General features: G+C 38.0%; 1 protein-coding gene across 8 annotated transcripts in view; it reads right to left on the minus strand.

The window, feature by feature from the left end:
* Positions 1–18,330, minus strand: part of CBFA2T2 (CBFA2/RUNX1 partner transcriptional co-repressor 2) — a 179,913-nt gene that overhangs the window by 67,826 nt on the left and 93,757 nt on the right. The window contains exon 2 of one of the 8 annotated variants that reach the window (XM_082358862.1): positions 4,025–4,146. The exons of the other annotated variants lie outside the window; for them this stretch is intronic. The gene's annotated coding sequence lies outside the window, so the exon portion shown is untranslated. The remainder of the gene's footprint in view (positions 1–4,024; positions 4,147–18,330) is intronic. 8 annotated transcript variants of the gene reach the window in all.

Here is an 18,330-nt window from a genome sequence, read left to right on the forward strand (position 1 = left end):
GGCTTCATGATTATGCTTATCTCCTCCTCAGTCATCTCTCTTTCCTGTATCTTCTACCGGTGCCATCTGACACCAGACACAGAGATAACCCAGAATATATAAGTAACTCTAACAACTTGATAATAACAAACAACCCAATTTTAAGAATGCACAGAAAGATTTAAAGGGACAATTCCCAAATGATATACAAATGACTGATAAGGACATAAAAAGATGCTCAACATGGTAGTCATCAAAGAAACACAAATTGTAACACATCAACAAAAAGGAACACAATACCAGGTCTTCCCTGGTGGTCCAGTGGGTAAGACTCTGAGCTCCCAGTGCAGGGGGCCCGGGTTCTATCCCAGATCGGAACTAGATCCCACATGCATGCCGCAACTAAGAGTTCGCATGCCACAACTAAGAAGCCCGCATGCTGCAACTAAAAGATCCCACATGCCGCAACTAAGACCCAGCACCGCCAAAATAAATAAATAAAAATAAATCTTTAAAACAAACAAAAAAAGAAGGACACACTACCATCCAACAACATGGATAATACCAGAAGCATTAGGCTAAGTGAAAGATGCCAGGCACACAACAAAACTACATACTGTATTATCCTATTTACCTGAAACTTTAGACAAGACAAAATTAGTGACAAAAAGCAGATCAGTCCCTGGTACTGATGGGAAGAAACTGACTACAAAGGGGCACATTAGGGGGCACGATAAATCTTTTTATGGTGATGGAAATATTCCATATCTTGATTATAATGGTGCTAACACAACTACATACAATAGCTAAAACTTAAACTGTATATATTACATGTGTGAATTTTATTATATATAAATTATATCACAATAAAGCTGAGAAAATTAGCAAACCAAATCCAGCAATGTATTTTTTAAAAAAAAATCACAATCAAGCTGAGTTTATTTAAGAATGTAAGGATAATATAATATTAGAAAATCCAATTATTCACCACATTAACAGAGTTTTTAAAAACACCTTAAAAAGAATGAAATAATGCCATTTACAGCGACATGGATGGATCTGGAGATTGTCATACTAAGTAAGCCAGACAGAGAAAGACAAATATCATATGATATTATTTATACGTGGAATCTAAAAAAATGGTACAAATGATCTTATTTACAAAACAGAAATACAGTCACAGATGTAGAAAACAAACTTAAGGTTATGGGGTGGGGGAGGGATAAATTGGGAGACTGCGATGGATGTATACACACTACTATATATAAAACAGATAAATAATAAGAACCTACTGTATAGCACAGGGAACTCTACTCAATACTCTGTAGTTACCTGTATGGGAAAAGAATCTAAACAAGAGTGGATATATATGTATAACAGATTTACTTTGCTGTACAGCAGAAACTAATATAATATTGTAAATCAACTATACTCAAATAAAAATTAATTTTTAAAAATCCTCTCCCCCAAAAATCCACCTTAAAATCACCTCTATAATTACAGAAAAGCATTCACTAAAACCCAATTCCACTCATGAGCGTGAATAAAACTAGAAATAGAAGATCAATTCCTTAACTTGATAAAGGGTCTCATCTAAAAACCCATATACTTATTGGTGAAATATTGTAAGCAATGCCTTTCAACTCCAAAAGATAAAGATGTCTAGTATCAATGCTTCTATTCAATATTTACTCAAGAGTCAAGCCATAGCAGCAGGACAGTTAACCAACCGTAATGGGTACAAGGATTGGAAAGAAAGAAATAAAATTATCCTTTTGTACACACAAGATGACTTTCTATATAGAACCAAGAGACTCTACCATCCAATAGCAGAATTAACATGCAGGTTCAGCAAGGTTGCTAGATAAAAGTCCAATATTTTAAAAATTAATTACATTCCTATACACCAGCAAATAAACAGTAATTTCAAAAAGATATGAATATACAACAAAAAGTATAAACCACCTAGGAATAAACCTAACACAAGATATATAAAACCTTTATAAAGAACATAAGTAGACTGAAAGACATAAAAGGAGACAAATAATTGGAAAGATCTATCGTGCTTATGGATGGGAAGACTTACTATCACTAATATTTTCTCTTCATTTTAATGTATAAATTCAATACAATTCTTATTACATGCCAGCAAGACTTTTGGTGTAACCTGATGAGCAATTACTAAAATTTACATATAAGAGAAACATGTTAAATGTCCAGCAATAGAGAATAGATGACTGCGGCTAATTCAGAAATGAAACAGTCAATAGTGTTAAAATAAGAGAACCAGAGCTCTATGTATCGAAAAGATAAATCCCAAAACAATGTAAAAATATTTGGTAAAAAGAGTATGTTGCAGGCAAAATATGGATAGTATGATACTTCCATAAAAACCATTTTTAAATTTATATATGATAAGGGATTGATTTACATATGATACATTTACATACATATATGTAGTAAAATATTTTGCAAAAGCAAGGGAATAATAAACATCAAATTCAGGATACTGACTAATGCAAAGGAAAGGAAAGGAATGGAATCAGGCAGAGTCACAAATTGTAGTTCTAACATTTCACTTCGTTAAGAGATCTGAAGCAAATTATAAGACAAAACGTTAAAATTTGACAAAGCTAAGGGTGGGTACATGAGTGTTTGTTATAGTGTGCTTTTTTCTTACTTTGCAAACTTGAAATATTTCCTAAGAAAAGAAAGATCACTAGCTGCGATGGGGAAAATGGTGAGATCATAATGCAGGAAGAGACTACCTACAAGGTTATTATAGTGGGAGATGATTGTGGCCTTAGATAGGAGTAGCAATAGGAATGGAAAAATAGGGATAAATTTCAAAAATAATTACAGTTACAATAAATAGGACTTGTTGACTGATTAGACAAATATCATATGATAGCACTTATATGTGGAATCTAAAATATGACACAAATGAACTTATTTATGAAACAGAAACAGACTCACAGACATAGAGAACAGACTTGTGGTTGCCAAGGGGGAAGGGATGAGGGGGAGGGATGGATTGGGAGTTTGGGATTAGCAGGTGCAAACTATTATATAGAGAACAGATAAACAACAAGGTCCTACTGTACAGCACAGGGAACTATATTCAGTATCCTATAATAAACCATAATGGAAAAGAATATGAAAAAATATATATGTATAACTGAATCACTTTGCTGTACACCAGAAACTAACACATTGTAATTCAACTATACTTCAATGAAAAATAAATTTAAAAAAGGATAGTGACGGGACTTCCCTGGTGGTCCACTGGTTAAGAATCCGCCTTCCAATGCAGGGGACGCGGGTTCGATCCCTGGTCGGGGAACTATGATCCCACACGCTGCGGGGCAACTAAGGCCACATGCCACAACTAGAGAGAAGCCTGCGTGCCACAACTAGAGAGAAACTTGCACGCCGCAACGAAGAGCCAGCGTGCCGCTACTAAGACCTGAGGCAGCCAAATAAATAAATATTTAAACAAACAAAACCTAACAACTGAGCTCAATACATATTTCTTTAAAAAAAAAAAAGGATAGTGACTATTTATACACTAAATATTTGTTCATACTTTGATAGTTTATTCAGATCCTCTTCTTCAAGCTACTAATCAGTTTCTTTGGATTAGTCATAAAGTCAAAGATTTATAACATGTTTACAAGCTCCTCACTCTCACTGTTTCCCACGTTCTGCAATTTGTCCATACTGTTTCACAGAACATTCTGCTTTGCATTTCTCTGCTGATGTTTTCAGCTCCCAGTTCTGGAGAGCTAGGCTCAGTTACCCATGTCCACCTTCTATCTATCAAAGCCTTTTTAGGACAATACCATTCACAGGGAAAATATGAGTAAGACAACAAAGGAGGACAGAAAAAAGAACATGGCAAGAAAGGTGTTACTTTCCTACACTGGAATATGAAAAAGAGTATAGCTGATTTTTATGGACCTGCTCTTTTTGGTATACTAGTTTGGCTGTCGTAACGAAGTATCATAGACTAGGTGGCTTAAATAACAGAGATTTATTTTCTCACAATTCTGGAAGCTAGAAGTCTGAGGTGTTGTCAGGGTTGGTTTCTTCTGGAGCCTTTCTTGTTGACTTGTAAGTAGCTTTCTTCTCCTTGTGTCTTCACATGGTCTTCCCCTCTGAAGATACCTGTGTCCAAATTCCCTTTGTATAAGAACATCAGTCATATTGGATTAGGGCCAACCCTAGTGACCTCAGTTGAACTTACCTCCTTACCTTTAAGGATTACCTCCTTAAAGACCCTACCTCCGAATTCATTCACATTCTGAAGTACTGAGGGTTAGGACTTCAACATATACATTTTTAGGGGACATAATTCTGCCCTATAATAGTGAAGATGGGAAGGGATGAAAAACATACTTAGGTTAAGGAGGTTGAGCAGCTTTTCCTGAACCGAATTTTAGTATTCTCTCATTCATTCATTTGAAAATAGTTGAATATCTACAAGGTATCCTACTGCTGAGGATAGAGCTCAAGGAGTAATTCTGAGGTTTTTAGCCTGAGCAACTGCAAGGATGGCGTTGCTATTTACTGAGATGGGGGAAAATGTGAAAGATGGGGGGGTGGGGGGTATAGTTTGAGATCAGGACAAAGTTTGAAATGCCTAGTAGATATTCAAATGGGGATGCTACATAGGTAGCTGGATATAAAAGTCTGAAGATGAGGCCTGTGGCGGGAAAGTTGTCAACTGATGATACATAGATGCTATTTAAAGCTTGAAACTGGATATATTAGAGGAAGTGAGTATAGAGTAGAGGTTCAAGGACTGATCTTTAAGTACTCTAATTTTGGGGATCACACAAGATAAGAAGAAACTAAAAAAGGAGACTGGGGCTTCCCTGGTGGCGCAGTGGTTGAGAATCTGCCTGCCAACGCAGGGGACACGGGTTCGAGCCCTCGTCTGGGAAGATGCCACATGCCGTGGAGCAACTAGGCCCGTGAGCCACAACTACTGAGCCTGCGCGTCTGGAGCCTGTGCTCCGCTACGAGAGGCCGCGACAGTGAGAGGCCCGCACACTGCGATGAAGAGTGGCCCCCGCTCACCACAACTAGAGAAAGCCCTTGCACAGAAACGAAGACCCAACACAGCAAAAATTAATTAATTAATTAATTAAAAATAAATAAATTTATAAAAAAGGAGACTGAAAACGAGCAGCACTATGTCAAGTCGTTACAATATGCAGTACACCTTAAACTTATACAGAGCTGTATGTTGACTATATTTCAATAAAAATGAAAGGAGGGACTTCCCTGGTGGTGCAGTGGTTAAGAATCTGCCTGCCAATGCAGGGACACGGGTTCGAGTCCTGGACCAGGAAGATCCCACAGGCCACGGAGCAACTAAGCCCGTGCCCCACAACGACTGAGCGTGCACTCTAGAGCCCATGAGCCACAACTACTGAGCCTGAGAGCCACAACTACTGAAGCCCATGCGCCTAGAGCCCATGCTCCGCAACAAGAGAAACCACTGCAATGAGAAGCCCTCGCACCACAACAAAGAATAGTCCCGCTCGCCGCAACTAGAGAAAGCCTGCATGCAGCAATGAAGACCCAACACAGCTAAAAATAAATAAATAAATAAATAAATTATTTTTAAAAAGAGAAGAAAATAAAGAAAAAAAGAAAGAAAATGAGCAGCCAGGGAAATTGGAAAAAAACAGAAGCCAAGTAAAGAGTATAATCTTCCAAACTGTAGGTATTGTGAATTTCAAAATTATACAATTATTCATATAGGAATACATTCTAGCTGTTTAGGTTATTATAGAGATTAGACCTATGATTAAGAAAATACCTCTCAATAAACAAGTGGAAGCTTATCAAACTTACAAGCTTTTCCACAGCAAAAGAAACCATAAACAAAACAAAAAGACAACCTACAGAATGGGAGAAAATATTTGCAAATGATGCAGCCGACAAGGGATTAATTTCCAAAATAGACAAACAGCTCATACAACTTGACAACAAAAAAAACAAACAACCCAACCGAAAAATGGGCAGAAGACCTAAAGAGACATTCTCCAAAGAAGAAATACAGATGGCCAGTAGGTATACGAGAAGATGCTCAACATTGCTAATTATTAGAGAAATGCAAATCAAAACTACGATGAGGTATCACCTCACACCGGTCAGAATGGCCATCATTAAGAAGTCTACAAATAACAGATGCTGGAGAGGGTGTGGAGAAAAGGGAACCCTCCTACACTGTTGGTGGGAATGTAAATTGGTGCAGCCACTGTGGAGAACAGTATGGAGGTTCCTCAGAAAACTAAAAATAGAATTACCAAATGATCCAGCAATCCCACTCCTGGACATATATCCAGACAAAACTATAATTCAAAAAGATACATGCACCCCTATGCCCACAGCAGCACTATTCACAATAGCCAAGACATGGAAACAACCTAAATGTCCACTGACAGATGAATGGATAAAGAAGATGTGGTACATATATACAATGGAATACTACTCAGCCATAAAAAAAGAACCAAATAATGCCATTTGCTGCAACATGGATGCAACTAGAGATTATCATACTAAGTGAAGTAAGTCAGAAAGAGAAAGACAAATACCATATGATATCACTTACATGTGGAATCTGAAATATGACACAAATGAACCTATCTATGAAACAGAATCAGGGACATAGAGAATAGACTGGTGGTTGCCAAGGGGGAAGGGGTTGGGAGAGGGCTGGATTGGGAATTTGAGATTAGCAGATGCAAACTGGTATAGAATGGATAAACAATAAGGTCTTACTGTATTGCACAGGAAACTACAGTCAATATCCTGTGATAAACCATAATGGAAAAGAAAAAGAAAAAGAATGTATATATATATATGTATAACTGAGTCACTTTGCTGTACAGCAGTAATTACCACAACACTGTAATTCAACTATACTTCAATAACAAAATAAATTAAAAAAAAGAAAATACTTTGCAAAACCAAGTATTTTAAAACTTTGGCTTTGTCAAAGCATCAACAAGCAAGAATATAATTACAAAGAAGGTTAGAACAAATATATTATTTGTGGCAAAGGATACAAAAGCATTTAAGAGACTGCACACAACTCTCCCTCCAGAACTTAATTGGGACAAGTCAAGCACAATGGCTAAAGGCTTTAGGACAGATAAAACAGTTAATATATAATCTTGCTTCCTCTCCCAATTTAAGACTATCTCTTAGTTGAAACAGAATATATAGTAAAGATGAAAAGGCTAGTTTGTAGCAAAAGATAAGAAGAAAAGGGCAGTTTGACAAACGGACCAAATTCCAAACCAGCTGGAAATTTAAGTCCTTAAAGAGTAGAAGGCAGGCTATTGTAGAAGAAAGAAGTAGGCATGAAACTAGATGATTTGACTTTGAATCTTGATTGTTCTGCCAATTTATCAGCTTTGGGACCTTGCACAAGTCACTCCAGAGTCCTGCTTTCCTCATCTGTAACATGGGAGGAAGGGAGGTGTTGAAAGGCCAATAAAGTAACAACTAAGAAAGTGCTCTGTTACACTATTCAAGTATCAGATATTATTAGACAGCTATCTATCAGGAGTGTATTAACAATCATTATACCACTATATGTTGAAAGGAACTAAAGGGTCTCTTCCAATGCTAATGATTTTAGTATTTAAAGATATGTTGTAATTGCCTGCCAACTTCAAAACTGTGTTGATAACCTTAATGCAAGTTAAAAGCAGCAGCAACACAGCTGACTTGATAATGTAAATAGGGAAAAGTGAAAAATGGATTGTTTCTTCCCAGATCCAACAAATGTTTATTTGGAATAATATAGTTATCTATTCTAACTGCACACCATCTGTTTCAAGTCTCCACCAAGTTAATATTTCTCACATGAACAGAATAACTTAAAATTACATTTGATTAGCATCTTGCCTTGAGGTGAATGTTACCCCTACTACAATCTAAATCTCAACCTCTTAACATTGTGTGGCAATTACTGCCCTGGCCAAACACATGCAGCCAAACTCAGGTTAACTCGGAGAACTGAGACTGTCAAAGAACAAGCCAACTCCAGTCTTCTCAGTCACATAAAATCCTTCTTACATGTTTTTTTCTGGAGACAGGGAGAAATAATGAATTTCTCACGCAGCTAATTAATGGCTTTCCCAAGATTCAAACCCAGGTGTCTCTGGTTCCACCTGCTGATGCATCTGTGCTACAATTTCTCTGGGACACAGAATGTTCTAAAACAATATACCAGTAAATCCTGACAGGTCAACTCTAAAATATATCACAATATATTACTTATCCCATCTCCACTGTTCTACTTTAGCTCAAGCCACGTCATCTCTCACCTCTACTACTGCAACTGTCTCCTAACTATTCTTTTTCCTTCTGCTTTTGTCCCTTCCAATCCATTCTCCATGTAACAGCCAAAGTGCTGATTTTTTTAGATCTTGTCACAGATCTATTTAAACTCTTCTAATGGCTTCCCACTGTTCTTACAATAAAATACAAACTCTACCTTGGCTTAGACGCAATGATCTACCCAGAAGTTCTCAAAGTGTGTTATGGAAACCCTTGGAGGTTCTAAAGGGTCAAAGCCATTATCATCACCACAGGTTATCTGCCTTCTTTATTCTTACTCCTTTATGAGTACACAGTGGCTTTTTCCAGTAACTACTTGATGAATGATACTATAAGAGACTTGATGCAGAAGCAGACATGAGAATTCAGTTATCTTCCATTAAGCTGGTCATTAAAGAGGCTTGCAAAACTAGTGAACAGAGCCACTCTTCTATTGCTTTGAAAGGTATTTTTCATAAAAATCTTGTTTATATTAACATGTAATGGGATTATTTTAAGGGAATATTTTAAAAATCTATTCTAATTTCTGATGGGAGTGTGTATCTTCCATAAAAAAAAAAAATGTTCTTTGGGGATCCTTAACAATTTTTAGAGTGGAAAGAGATCCTGAAACCAAAGAATTTGAGAACTGCTGAGCTACCCCATGCCTATCTGTCCAATCTCATGTCCTCCTGTCCTGCCCTTGCTATGCATTAGCTATGATGATCTTCTTTCTACTTCTCAAGTGCCCTGAGAACTCCCACTTCAATGCCTTAACTCAGGCTATTCCTTTGGCCTAGAATTGGTTTCCCCCAAGTTGTTGAATGGCTTACTCCTTATCATTCAGATGTCAGCACAGATGTCCTCAGAGGGAGCTTCCCTAAGTTACTCTTTACTCTCCCTACCAGATCATCCCATGACCATTATTTTCTTCACTGCACTTATTACCATTGCACCAATCAAGCAAGCATTTAGTTTGCTTGATTGATCCCATCTTTGGGGAAATAAAGGCCTTTTCTGTTTCTTTACCGTATCTCCAGCGCCTAGAGTAGGCAACACCAAATCACAATAATCAAAAGTGACACAGCCCCCAAGCTTGGCTGGACTTGAATTATCTTCTCTCACACCTCCCCATTTCCAGTGAGTCAGCCATAACCTTGTTACTTCTACGTCTTCATACCCATCTTCAACCCTCTCTCTCTACCCTCAAGAGCCACTGCCTTAGATTAGTCTCTCATTTCTCTAACTGGACTCTCTCTGGGATTCAACCTATTCTGCACTTTCCTACCAGGTACCTATTTCATTAAGAATCCCCATTCTCTGTTGTGTTTTGTTCCTCACACTGGCCTTCGTGGCTCTCAGTCACTAAACTCTGATACTCACCAGCAACCATTCTCATGAACAGTTGTATATCCCTATCCCAATTAGGAGGTTCTCCTGTAAGTCATGGTCATTCTGTCTCCATTTCCTCAAACTCCTTCCTCCTTCTCTAGATACATTAAAATCTTCCCCAATGCTTTTGTTCCCATTTGTTGGTCCTGTTTTCATCATCTGTCACCATGCCTAGGACACTACCAAGCAAGAGTAGTGGTTTCATAATAACTGTTAGCTGATGAAGGGTGGGGGACATAAAAGGTAATTATGCTATTTAGTTTTGTTGTGTTACTAGCACAAGTATAAGCAAGTTATGCTTACTCTAATTCTAGGCCAGAGACTGTCCTATTAATCTTGAAAATTCATACCAGTTTACTTGACACTAGGGAGACAAAGCAAGTATGAAGATAGAGCTATATAACCCCATCAGTATCACTTTAAAAAAAAAAATCACTCCTCAAAAATACAAGTACTATTAATGTATCATCACATATAATGAAGACAGTGTAATGTTATATTAAATCATGAAACCATTAATTGTGTTAACTATAAAGAAGCTGAATGTCTATGTTTTTAAATTGCTGGGAAATATCACAGACTAATGCAGACAACAAATCTTTCATTCATATAACTCTCTTCTCCATAGGCCTTTCCATCCCAAAGATGCTATGTTTCTCCAGATTCATCCTTCCCCAAATATACACAGCTGTTACTCTTTTCAGACTGAAAAATATTAAATTTTAAAAGCTGTCAACTTTTGCTATTTTAATTATATTTTATTAAGTAATAATGTTTGTCCAATGCAAAGACATATGTGCCCAGTCCCATCTTCCAAACAGTAAGGTAACCACCAAGTTAACTGTAACTTTAAAAGTTTTTTTTTCTAAATCACATTACCATGCTCAGTTAACTTGGATGTACAAATATTTTTCTTTTCTGTACATATTTATTCTACAAACTTTAAAAAGCGCTTTCCAATGTTAGGGCTCCACTTGGTTCCATGTCACTTAATATTTGAAAAATTGATTCATGTTTCCCCTGTCTGAAGACATCAGTTTCTGCCTTGGGGTAGACAACCACAAAAACTGCAGACCTAGGAGTACCAGGGATCAAAGATCAAGCTCTCTTCCAAGATGAGAAGCCCCTGGACAACCTCCCTGACTGGCTGACACCCAGCTTGTGTGAGGTAACTTTGAGCGCTTTATAAACAAGGAAACAGACGTTTCAGGAGGAACTATTCTATCAAAGAGCTAGAGAAGTAGCAGAGCCTCAATCTGAATCCTGATCTGTAAGAATCCAGAGACCTTGTTTTTTCTATCACTGTATCATCTTCCTACATCAGCAAATACAACACCTGCCATTGCTGGATAATGAAGAAGTAGTTCTTGGCAATGGTCACTAACTGGTAATAGTTCTGTCTTCTGGAGTCTTACCATCGTTAAATATTTGAAGAAAACTATCTCATCATGACGAATCAAAAGACTAGTGTTTGTGCAAACCCACTAAACCTTATATTCCTGCTGCACACAGAGAAGCCAAGAAAAAAATGGAGCTCTATGTGTTTGATTCAATCTGGTTTCTAACAGTTCACTTATTAAACCCTCTTTCTGAGGTAACAAGGACTTTAAAACAATAACAAAAACAAACTAGCTTAGAGTTTGATGATTTCTTTTAACTACTTTCTGGAAGCTCTCTGTGGGCAAGACAATGGGATTACAGACATTTTTGAGTTTATGAGCAAATGTGCTCCTGAGTCATGTCAAAATATGCACTAAATTTTAATTATTAGAGAAAGCCTCTGGTGAATCCATGTGTAAGGCAATGATTCCTTCTATACATTATACAACTTAGCACAAATTCACATGTTTTCTAAGTGTAGGTTTTTGCATAGGATTTCATAATATAGAGCTGTATTGCCCAATGTGGTGGCCATTAGCCACATGTAGCTAATGAGTGCTAGAAATGTGGCTGATCTAGACTGAGATGGGCTGTAAGTAAAACAATGCTTTTGAAGATTTAGTACTAAAAAAGCCATTGTAGGGAATTCCCTGGTGGTCCAGTGGTTAGACTCCATGCTTTCACTGCCGAGGGCCTGGGTTCAATCCCTGGTTAGGGGACTAAGATCCCACAAGCCATGTGGTGTGGCCAAAATAAATAAATTAAAAATTAAAAGCAAATGTAAAATATCTCAAGAGTTTTTATAATGACTGTATGTTAAAATGATCTTTTAGACATAGTATATTAACTTAAATATATCATTAAAAGTAATTTCATGTTTCTTTTATTTTAATAAAGCCACAAGAAAATTTTACATACGTGCCCCCTATTATAAGCCTACGTGGCTTGCATTATACTTCATTTGGACAGCTCTGATGTAGAAATATGACATAGTAATAGAAAAAACATGGTGTCTAGATTCAGACAGATCTGTATTCAAATTGAGGCTCTGCTACTTTTCTAACTCTTTAATAATAGGAATAGTTCCTCCTGAAAAGTTTGTTTCCTTGTTTATAAAATGCAGTGAATACTGTCCAGCTGCTAGGGTTGCTGTTGACAAGCAAATGAAATAAAAATAGAAAAATCGAGGAGGAACCAAGATGGCGGAGTAGAAGGACATGCTCTCACTCCCTCCTGTGAGAACACCAGAATCACAACTAGCTGCTGGACAATCATTGACAGGAAGACACTGGAACTCAACAAAAAAGATACCCCACATCCTAAGACAAAGGAGAAGCCACAATGAGACGGTAGGAGGGGCGCAATCACAGTAAAATCAAATCTCATAACTGCTGGGTGGGTGACTCACAGACCGGAGAACACTTATACCACGGAAGTCCACCCACCGGAGTGAAGGTTCTGAGCCCCACGTCAGGCTTCCCAACCTGGGGGTCCGGCAACAGGAGGAGGAATTCCTAGAGAATCAGACTTTGAAGGCTAGTGGGATTTGACTGCAGGACTTCAACAGGACTGGGGGAAACAGAGACCCCACTCTTGGAGGGCACACACAAAGTAGTGTGTGCACTGGGACCCAGGGGAAGGAGCAGTGACCCCGGGGGGAGACTGAACCAGACCTACCTGCTAGTGTTGGAGGGTCTCCTGCAGAGGCGAGGGTGGCTCTGTTTCACCGCTGGGACAAGGACACTGGCAGCAGAAGTTCTGGGAAGTACTCCTTGGCGAGAGCCCTCCCACAGTCTGTCATTTGCCCCACCAAAGAGCCCAGGTAGGCTCCAGCATTGGGTTGCCTCAGGCCAAACAACCAACAGGGAGGTAACCCAACCCCACCCATCAGCAGTCAAGCGGATTAAAGTTTTACTGAGCTCTGCCCACCAGAGCAACAGTCAGCTCTACCCACCAGCTGTCCCTCCCATCAAGCTTCTTAGATAGCCTCATCCACCAGAGGGCAGACAGCAGAAGCAAGAAGAACTACAATCCTGCAGCCTGTGGAACAAAAACCACATTCACAGAAACACAGACAAGATGAAAAGGCAGAGGGCTACGTACCAGATGAAGGAACAAGATAAAACCCCAGAAAAACAAATAAATGAAGTGGAGATAGGCAACGTTCCAGAAAAAGAATTCAGAATAATGATAGTGAAGATGATCCAGGACCTCGGAAAAAGAATGGAGGCAAAGATCGAGAAGATGCAAGAAATGTTTAACAAAGACCTAGAAGAATTAAAGAACACACAGACAGAGATGAACAATACAATAACTGAAATGAAAACTACACTAGAAGGAATCAATAGAATAACTGAGACAGAAGAATGGATAAGTGACCTGGAAGACAGAATGGTGGAATTCACTGCTGTGGAACAGACTAAAGAAAAAAGAGTGAAAAGAAACGAAGACAGCCTAAGAGACCTCTGGGACAACATTAAACACAACAACATTCACATTATAGGGGTCCCAGAAGGAGAAGAGAGAGAAAAAGGACCAGAGAAAATATCTGAAGACATTATGGTCGAAAACTTCCCAAACACAGGAAAGGAAATAGCCACCCAAGTCCAGGAAGCGCAGCGAGTCCCATATAGGATAAATGCAAGGAGAAACACGCCGAGACACACAGTAATCAAATTGGCAAAAATTAAACACAAAGAAAAATTATTGAAAGCAGCAAGGGAAAAACGACAAATAACATACAAGGGAACTCGCATAAGGGTAACAGCTGATTTCTCAGCAGAAACTCTACAAGCCAGAAGGGAGTGGCATGATATACTTAAAGTGATGAAAGGGAAGAACCTACAACCAAGATTACTCTACCCGGCAAGGATCTCATTCAGATTCGATGGAGAAATCAAAAGCTTTACAGACAAGCAAAAGCTATGAGAATTCAGCACCACCAAACCAGCTCTACAACAAATGCTAAAGGAACTTCTCTAAGTGGGAAACACAAGAGAAGAAAAGGATCTACAAAAACAAACCCAAAACAATTAAGAAAATGGTCATAGGAACATACATATGGATAATTACCTTAAATGTGAATGGATTAAATGCTCCAACCAAAAGACACAGGCTTGCTGAATGGATACAAAAACAAGACCCATATATATGCTGTCTATAAGAGACCCACTTCAGACCTAGGGACACATACAGACTGAAAGTGAGGGGATGGAAAAAGATTTTCCATGCAAATGGAAATCAAAAGAAAGCTAGAGTAGCAATACTCATATCAGATAAAATAGACTTTAAAATAAAGAATGTTACAAGAGACAAGGAAGGACACTACATAATGATCAAGGGATCAATCCAAGAAGAAGATATAACAATTATAAATATATATGCACCCAACATAGGAGCACCTCAATACATAAGGCAACTGCTAACAGCTATAAAAGAGGAAATCGACAGTAACACAATAATAGTGGGGGACTTTAACAAAGATACTACAGAAAAAGAAAATTACAGACCAATATCACTGATGAATATAGATGCAAAAAACCTCAACAAAAGACTAGCAAACAGAGTCCAACAACACATTAAAAGGATCATACACCATGATCAAGTGGGATTTATCCCAGGGATGCAAGGATTCTTCAATATACGCAAATCAATCAATGTGATACACCATATTAACAAACTGAAGAATAAAAACCATATGATCACCTCAATAGATGCAGAAGAAGCTTTTGACAAAATTCAACACCCATTTATGATAAAAACTCTCCAGAAAGTGGGCATAGAGGGAACCTACCTCAACATAATAAAGGCCATATACGACAAAACCACAGCAAACATCATTCTCAATGGTGAAACACTGAAAGCATTTCCTCTAAGATCAGGAACGAGACAAGGATGTCCACTCTCACCACTATTATTCAACATAGTTTTGGAAGTCCTAGCCATGGCAATCAGAGAAGAAAAAGAAATAAAAGGAATACAAATTGGAAAAGAAAAACTGTCACTGTTTGCAGATGACATGATACTATACATAGAGAATCCGAAAAATGCCACCAGAAAACTACTAGAGCTAATCAATGAATTTGGTAAAGTTGCAGGATACAAAATTAATGCACAGAAATCTCTTGCATTCCTATATACTAATGATGAAAAATCTGAAAGAGAAATTATGGAAACATTCCCATTTACCACTGCAACAAAAAGAAAAAAACACCTAGGAATAAACCTACCTAGGGAGACAAAAGACCTGTATGCAGAAAAGTATAAGACACTGATGAAAGAAATTAAAGATGATACCAACAGATGGAGAGATATACCATGCTCTTGGATTGGAAGAATCAATACTGTGAAAATGACTATACTACCCAAAGCAATCCACAGATTCAATGCAATCCCTATCAAATTACCAGTGGCATTTTTTACAGAACTAGAACAAATCATCTTAAAATTTGTATGGAGACACAAAAGACCCCAAATAGCCAAAGCAGTCTTGAGGGAAAAAAACGGAGCTGGAGGAATCAGATTCCCTGACTTCAGACTATACTACAAAGCTATAGTAATCAAGACAATATGGTACTGGCACAAAAACAGAAACATAGACCAATGGAACAAGATAGAAAGCCCAGAGATAAACCCACTCACCTATGGTCAACTAATCTATGACAAAGGAGGCAAGGATATACAATGGAGAAAAGACAGTCTCTTCAATAAGTGGTGCTGGGAAAACTGGACAGCTACATGCAAAAGAATGAAATTAGAACACTCCCTAACACCATACACAAAAATAAACTCAAAATGGATTAGAGACCTAAATGTAAGACTGGACATTATAAAACTCTTAGAGGAAAAGACAGGAAGAACACTCTTTGACATAAATCACAGCAAGATCTTTTTTGATCCACCTCCTAGAGTAATGGAAATAAAAACAAAAATAAACAAGTGGGACCTAATGAAACTTCAAAGCTTTTGCACAGCAAAAGAAACCATAAACAAGACGAAAAGACAACCCTCAGAATGGGAGAAAATATTTGCAAACAAATCAACGGACAAAGGATTAATCTCCAAAATATATAAACAGCTCATGCAGCTCAATATTAAAAGAACAAACAACCCAATCCAAAAATGGGCAGAAGACCTAAATAGACATTTCTCCAAGGAAGACATACAGATGGCCAAGAAGCACATGAAAAGCTGCTCAACATCACTGATTATTAGAGAAATGCAAATCAAAACTCCAATGAGGTATCACCTCACACCAGTTAGAATGGATATCATCAGAAAATCTGCAAACAACAAATGCTGGAGAGGGCATGGAGAAAAGGGAACCCTCTTGCACTGTTGGTGGGAATGTAAATTGATACAGCCATTATGGAGAACAGTATGGAGGTTCTTAAGAAACTGAAAATAGAATTACCATATGACCCAGCAGTCCCAGTACTGGGCATATACCCAGAGAAAACCATAATTCACAAAGACACATGCACCCCAATGTTCACTGCAGCACTATTTACAATAGCCACGTCATGGAAGCAACCTAAATGCCCATCGACAGATGAATGGATAAAGAAGTTGTGGTACATATATACAATCAATATTACTCAGCCATAAAAAGGAACGAAATTGAGTCATTTGTTGAGTCGTGGATGGACCTAGAGACTGTCATACAGAGTGAAGTAAGTCAGAAAGAGCAAAACAAATATCGTATATTAACGCATGTATGTGGAACCTAGAAAAATGGTACAGATGAACCGGTTTGCAGGGCAGAAGTTGAGACACAGATGTAGAGAACAAACGTATGGACACCAAGGGGGGAGAACCGCAGTGGGGTGGGGATGGTGGTGTGATGAATTGGGCGATTAGGATTGACATGTATACACTGATGTGTTTAAAACTGATGACTAATAAGAACCTGCAGGGGACACGGGTTCGAGCCCTGGTCTGGGAAGATCCCACATGCCACGGAGCAACTAGGCCCGTGAGCCACAACTACTGAGCCTGCGCGTCTGGAGCCTGTGCTCCACAACAAGAGAGGCCGCGACAGTGAAAGGCCTGCGCGCCGCGATGAAGAGTGGTCCCCGCTTGCCGCAACTAGAGAAAGCCCTCACACAGAAACGAAGACCCAACACAGCCAAAAATAAATAAATAAATAAATAAATTTATTAAAAAAAAAAAAGAACCTGCAGTATAAAACAAACAAACAAACAAAAACAACGAATACTAAACTTTTTTTGGGTTATTTGTATGGGAATATGTTAATATAAATGTTTCAGACATTACATGAAATTTCTAAAAATCTTATATGTTCGGTATAATGTTATAAGTCATAATTCTAGTTATTACTTTAAAATGTATATCTCAGAAATAACTAAAAAAAGGAAAAAAATAGAAAAATCTAGCATAAACCCCACGCCACAGAGACAAATTCATTTCAAGAGAAATCTGGATAACAATGACCTCACAGTGTTTGGGTTGATCAATTAAGGGTAGGACAGTTTTGGGAATTCCCTGGTTTGATCCCTGGTGTGGGGACTAGGATCTCACATGCCATGCAGTGGTGCAGCCAAAAAAAAAAAAAAAACACAAAGGTAGGATAGTTTTGGTTTATTGTTCCCTTTCAGAAGGTAAGTTCAAAATAAAGAGAATTCATGTAAGCCATCATTTTATGGGCTTAAATCTTTGAAAAATGTAATAAGATGCATATGCAAACAAGATGCTTCATTATGATGCATTTAGCAGAAATGGTATCAGACTAATAGCCCCACAACAGATAAAGACTAAATGGGGTGTTTCTTCAGCCTCCTTGTGCTCTTTGTGCCTGGGCATTCGACTTCCAACCCTGGATCTATATTAGATTCATTCATTTGTGCATCTCTCACAGCCCCAAGCTGTCCTCTGTTCTTCTTCACTATCTTTAAGTTTTCAGCTCTAATTAAAGCCATACATTTTGTATTTACACTCTTGAAGTTTTCATCAACCACTAACTTGCTTTTTATTTGTTTTTATTAGAAATAGGCCTTCAGTTTAATCAAACACTTTTTTATGAGGGGAAGGGACCTATTTATAGAAATGGGGTTTTTTTTTTTCCTCCTTTAAATGCCTTAATGTTGAACCATACCTGCATTATGGAATCACTTGCTTGATTAGGGTGTATTGTATTACTCTTAAATACAGTTTTATTCTTTATAATAAACCAAGGAATAAAGAAACAGATAATGCACTATAAGTCTTTCAAAGAGG

Source organism: Balaenoptera borealis (genome assembly GCF_965194805.1).
Source record: "Balaenoptera borealis genome assembly, chromosome: 16".
Taxonomy (NCBI): Eukaryota; Metazoa; Chordata; class Mammalia; order Artiodactyla; family Balaenopteridae; genus Balaenoptera; species Balaenoptera borealis.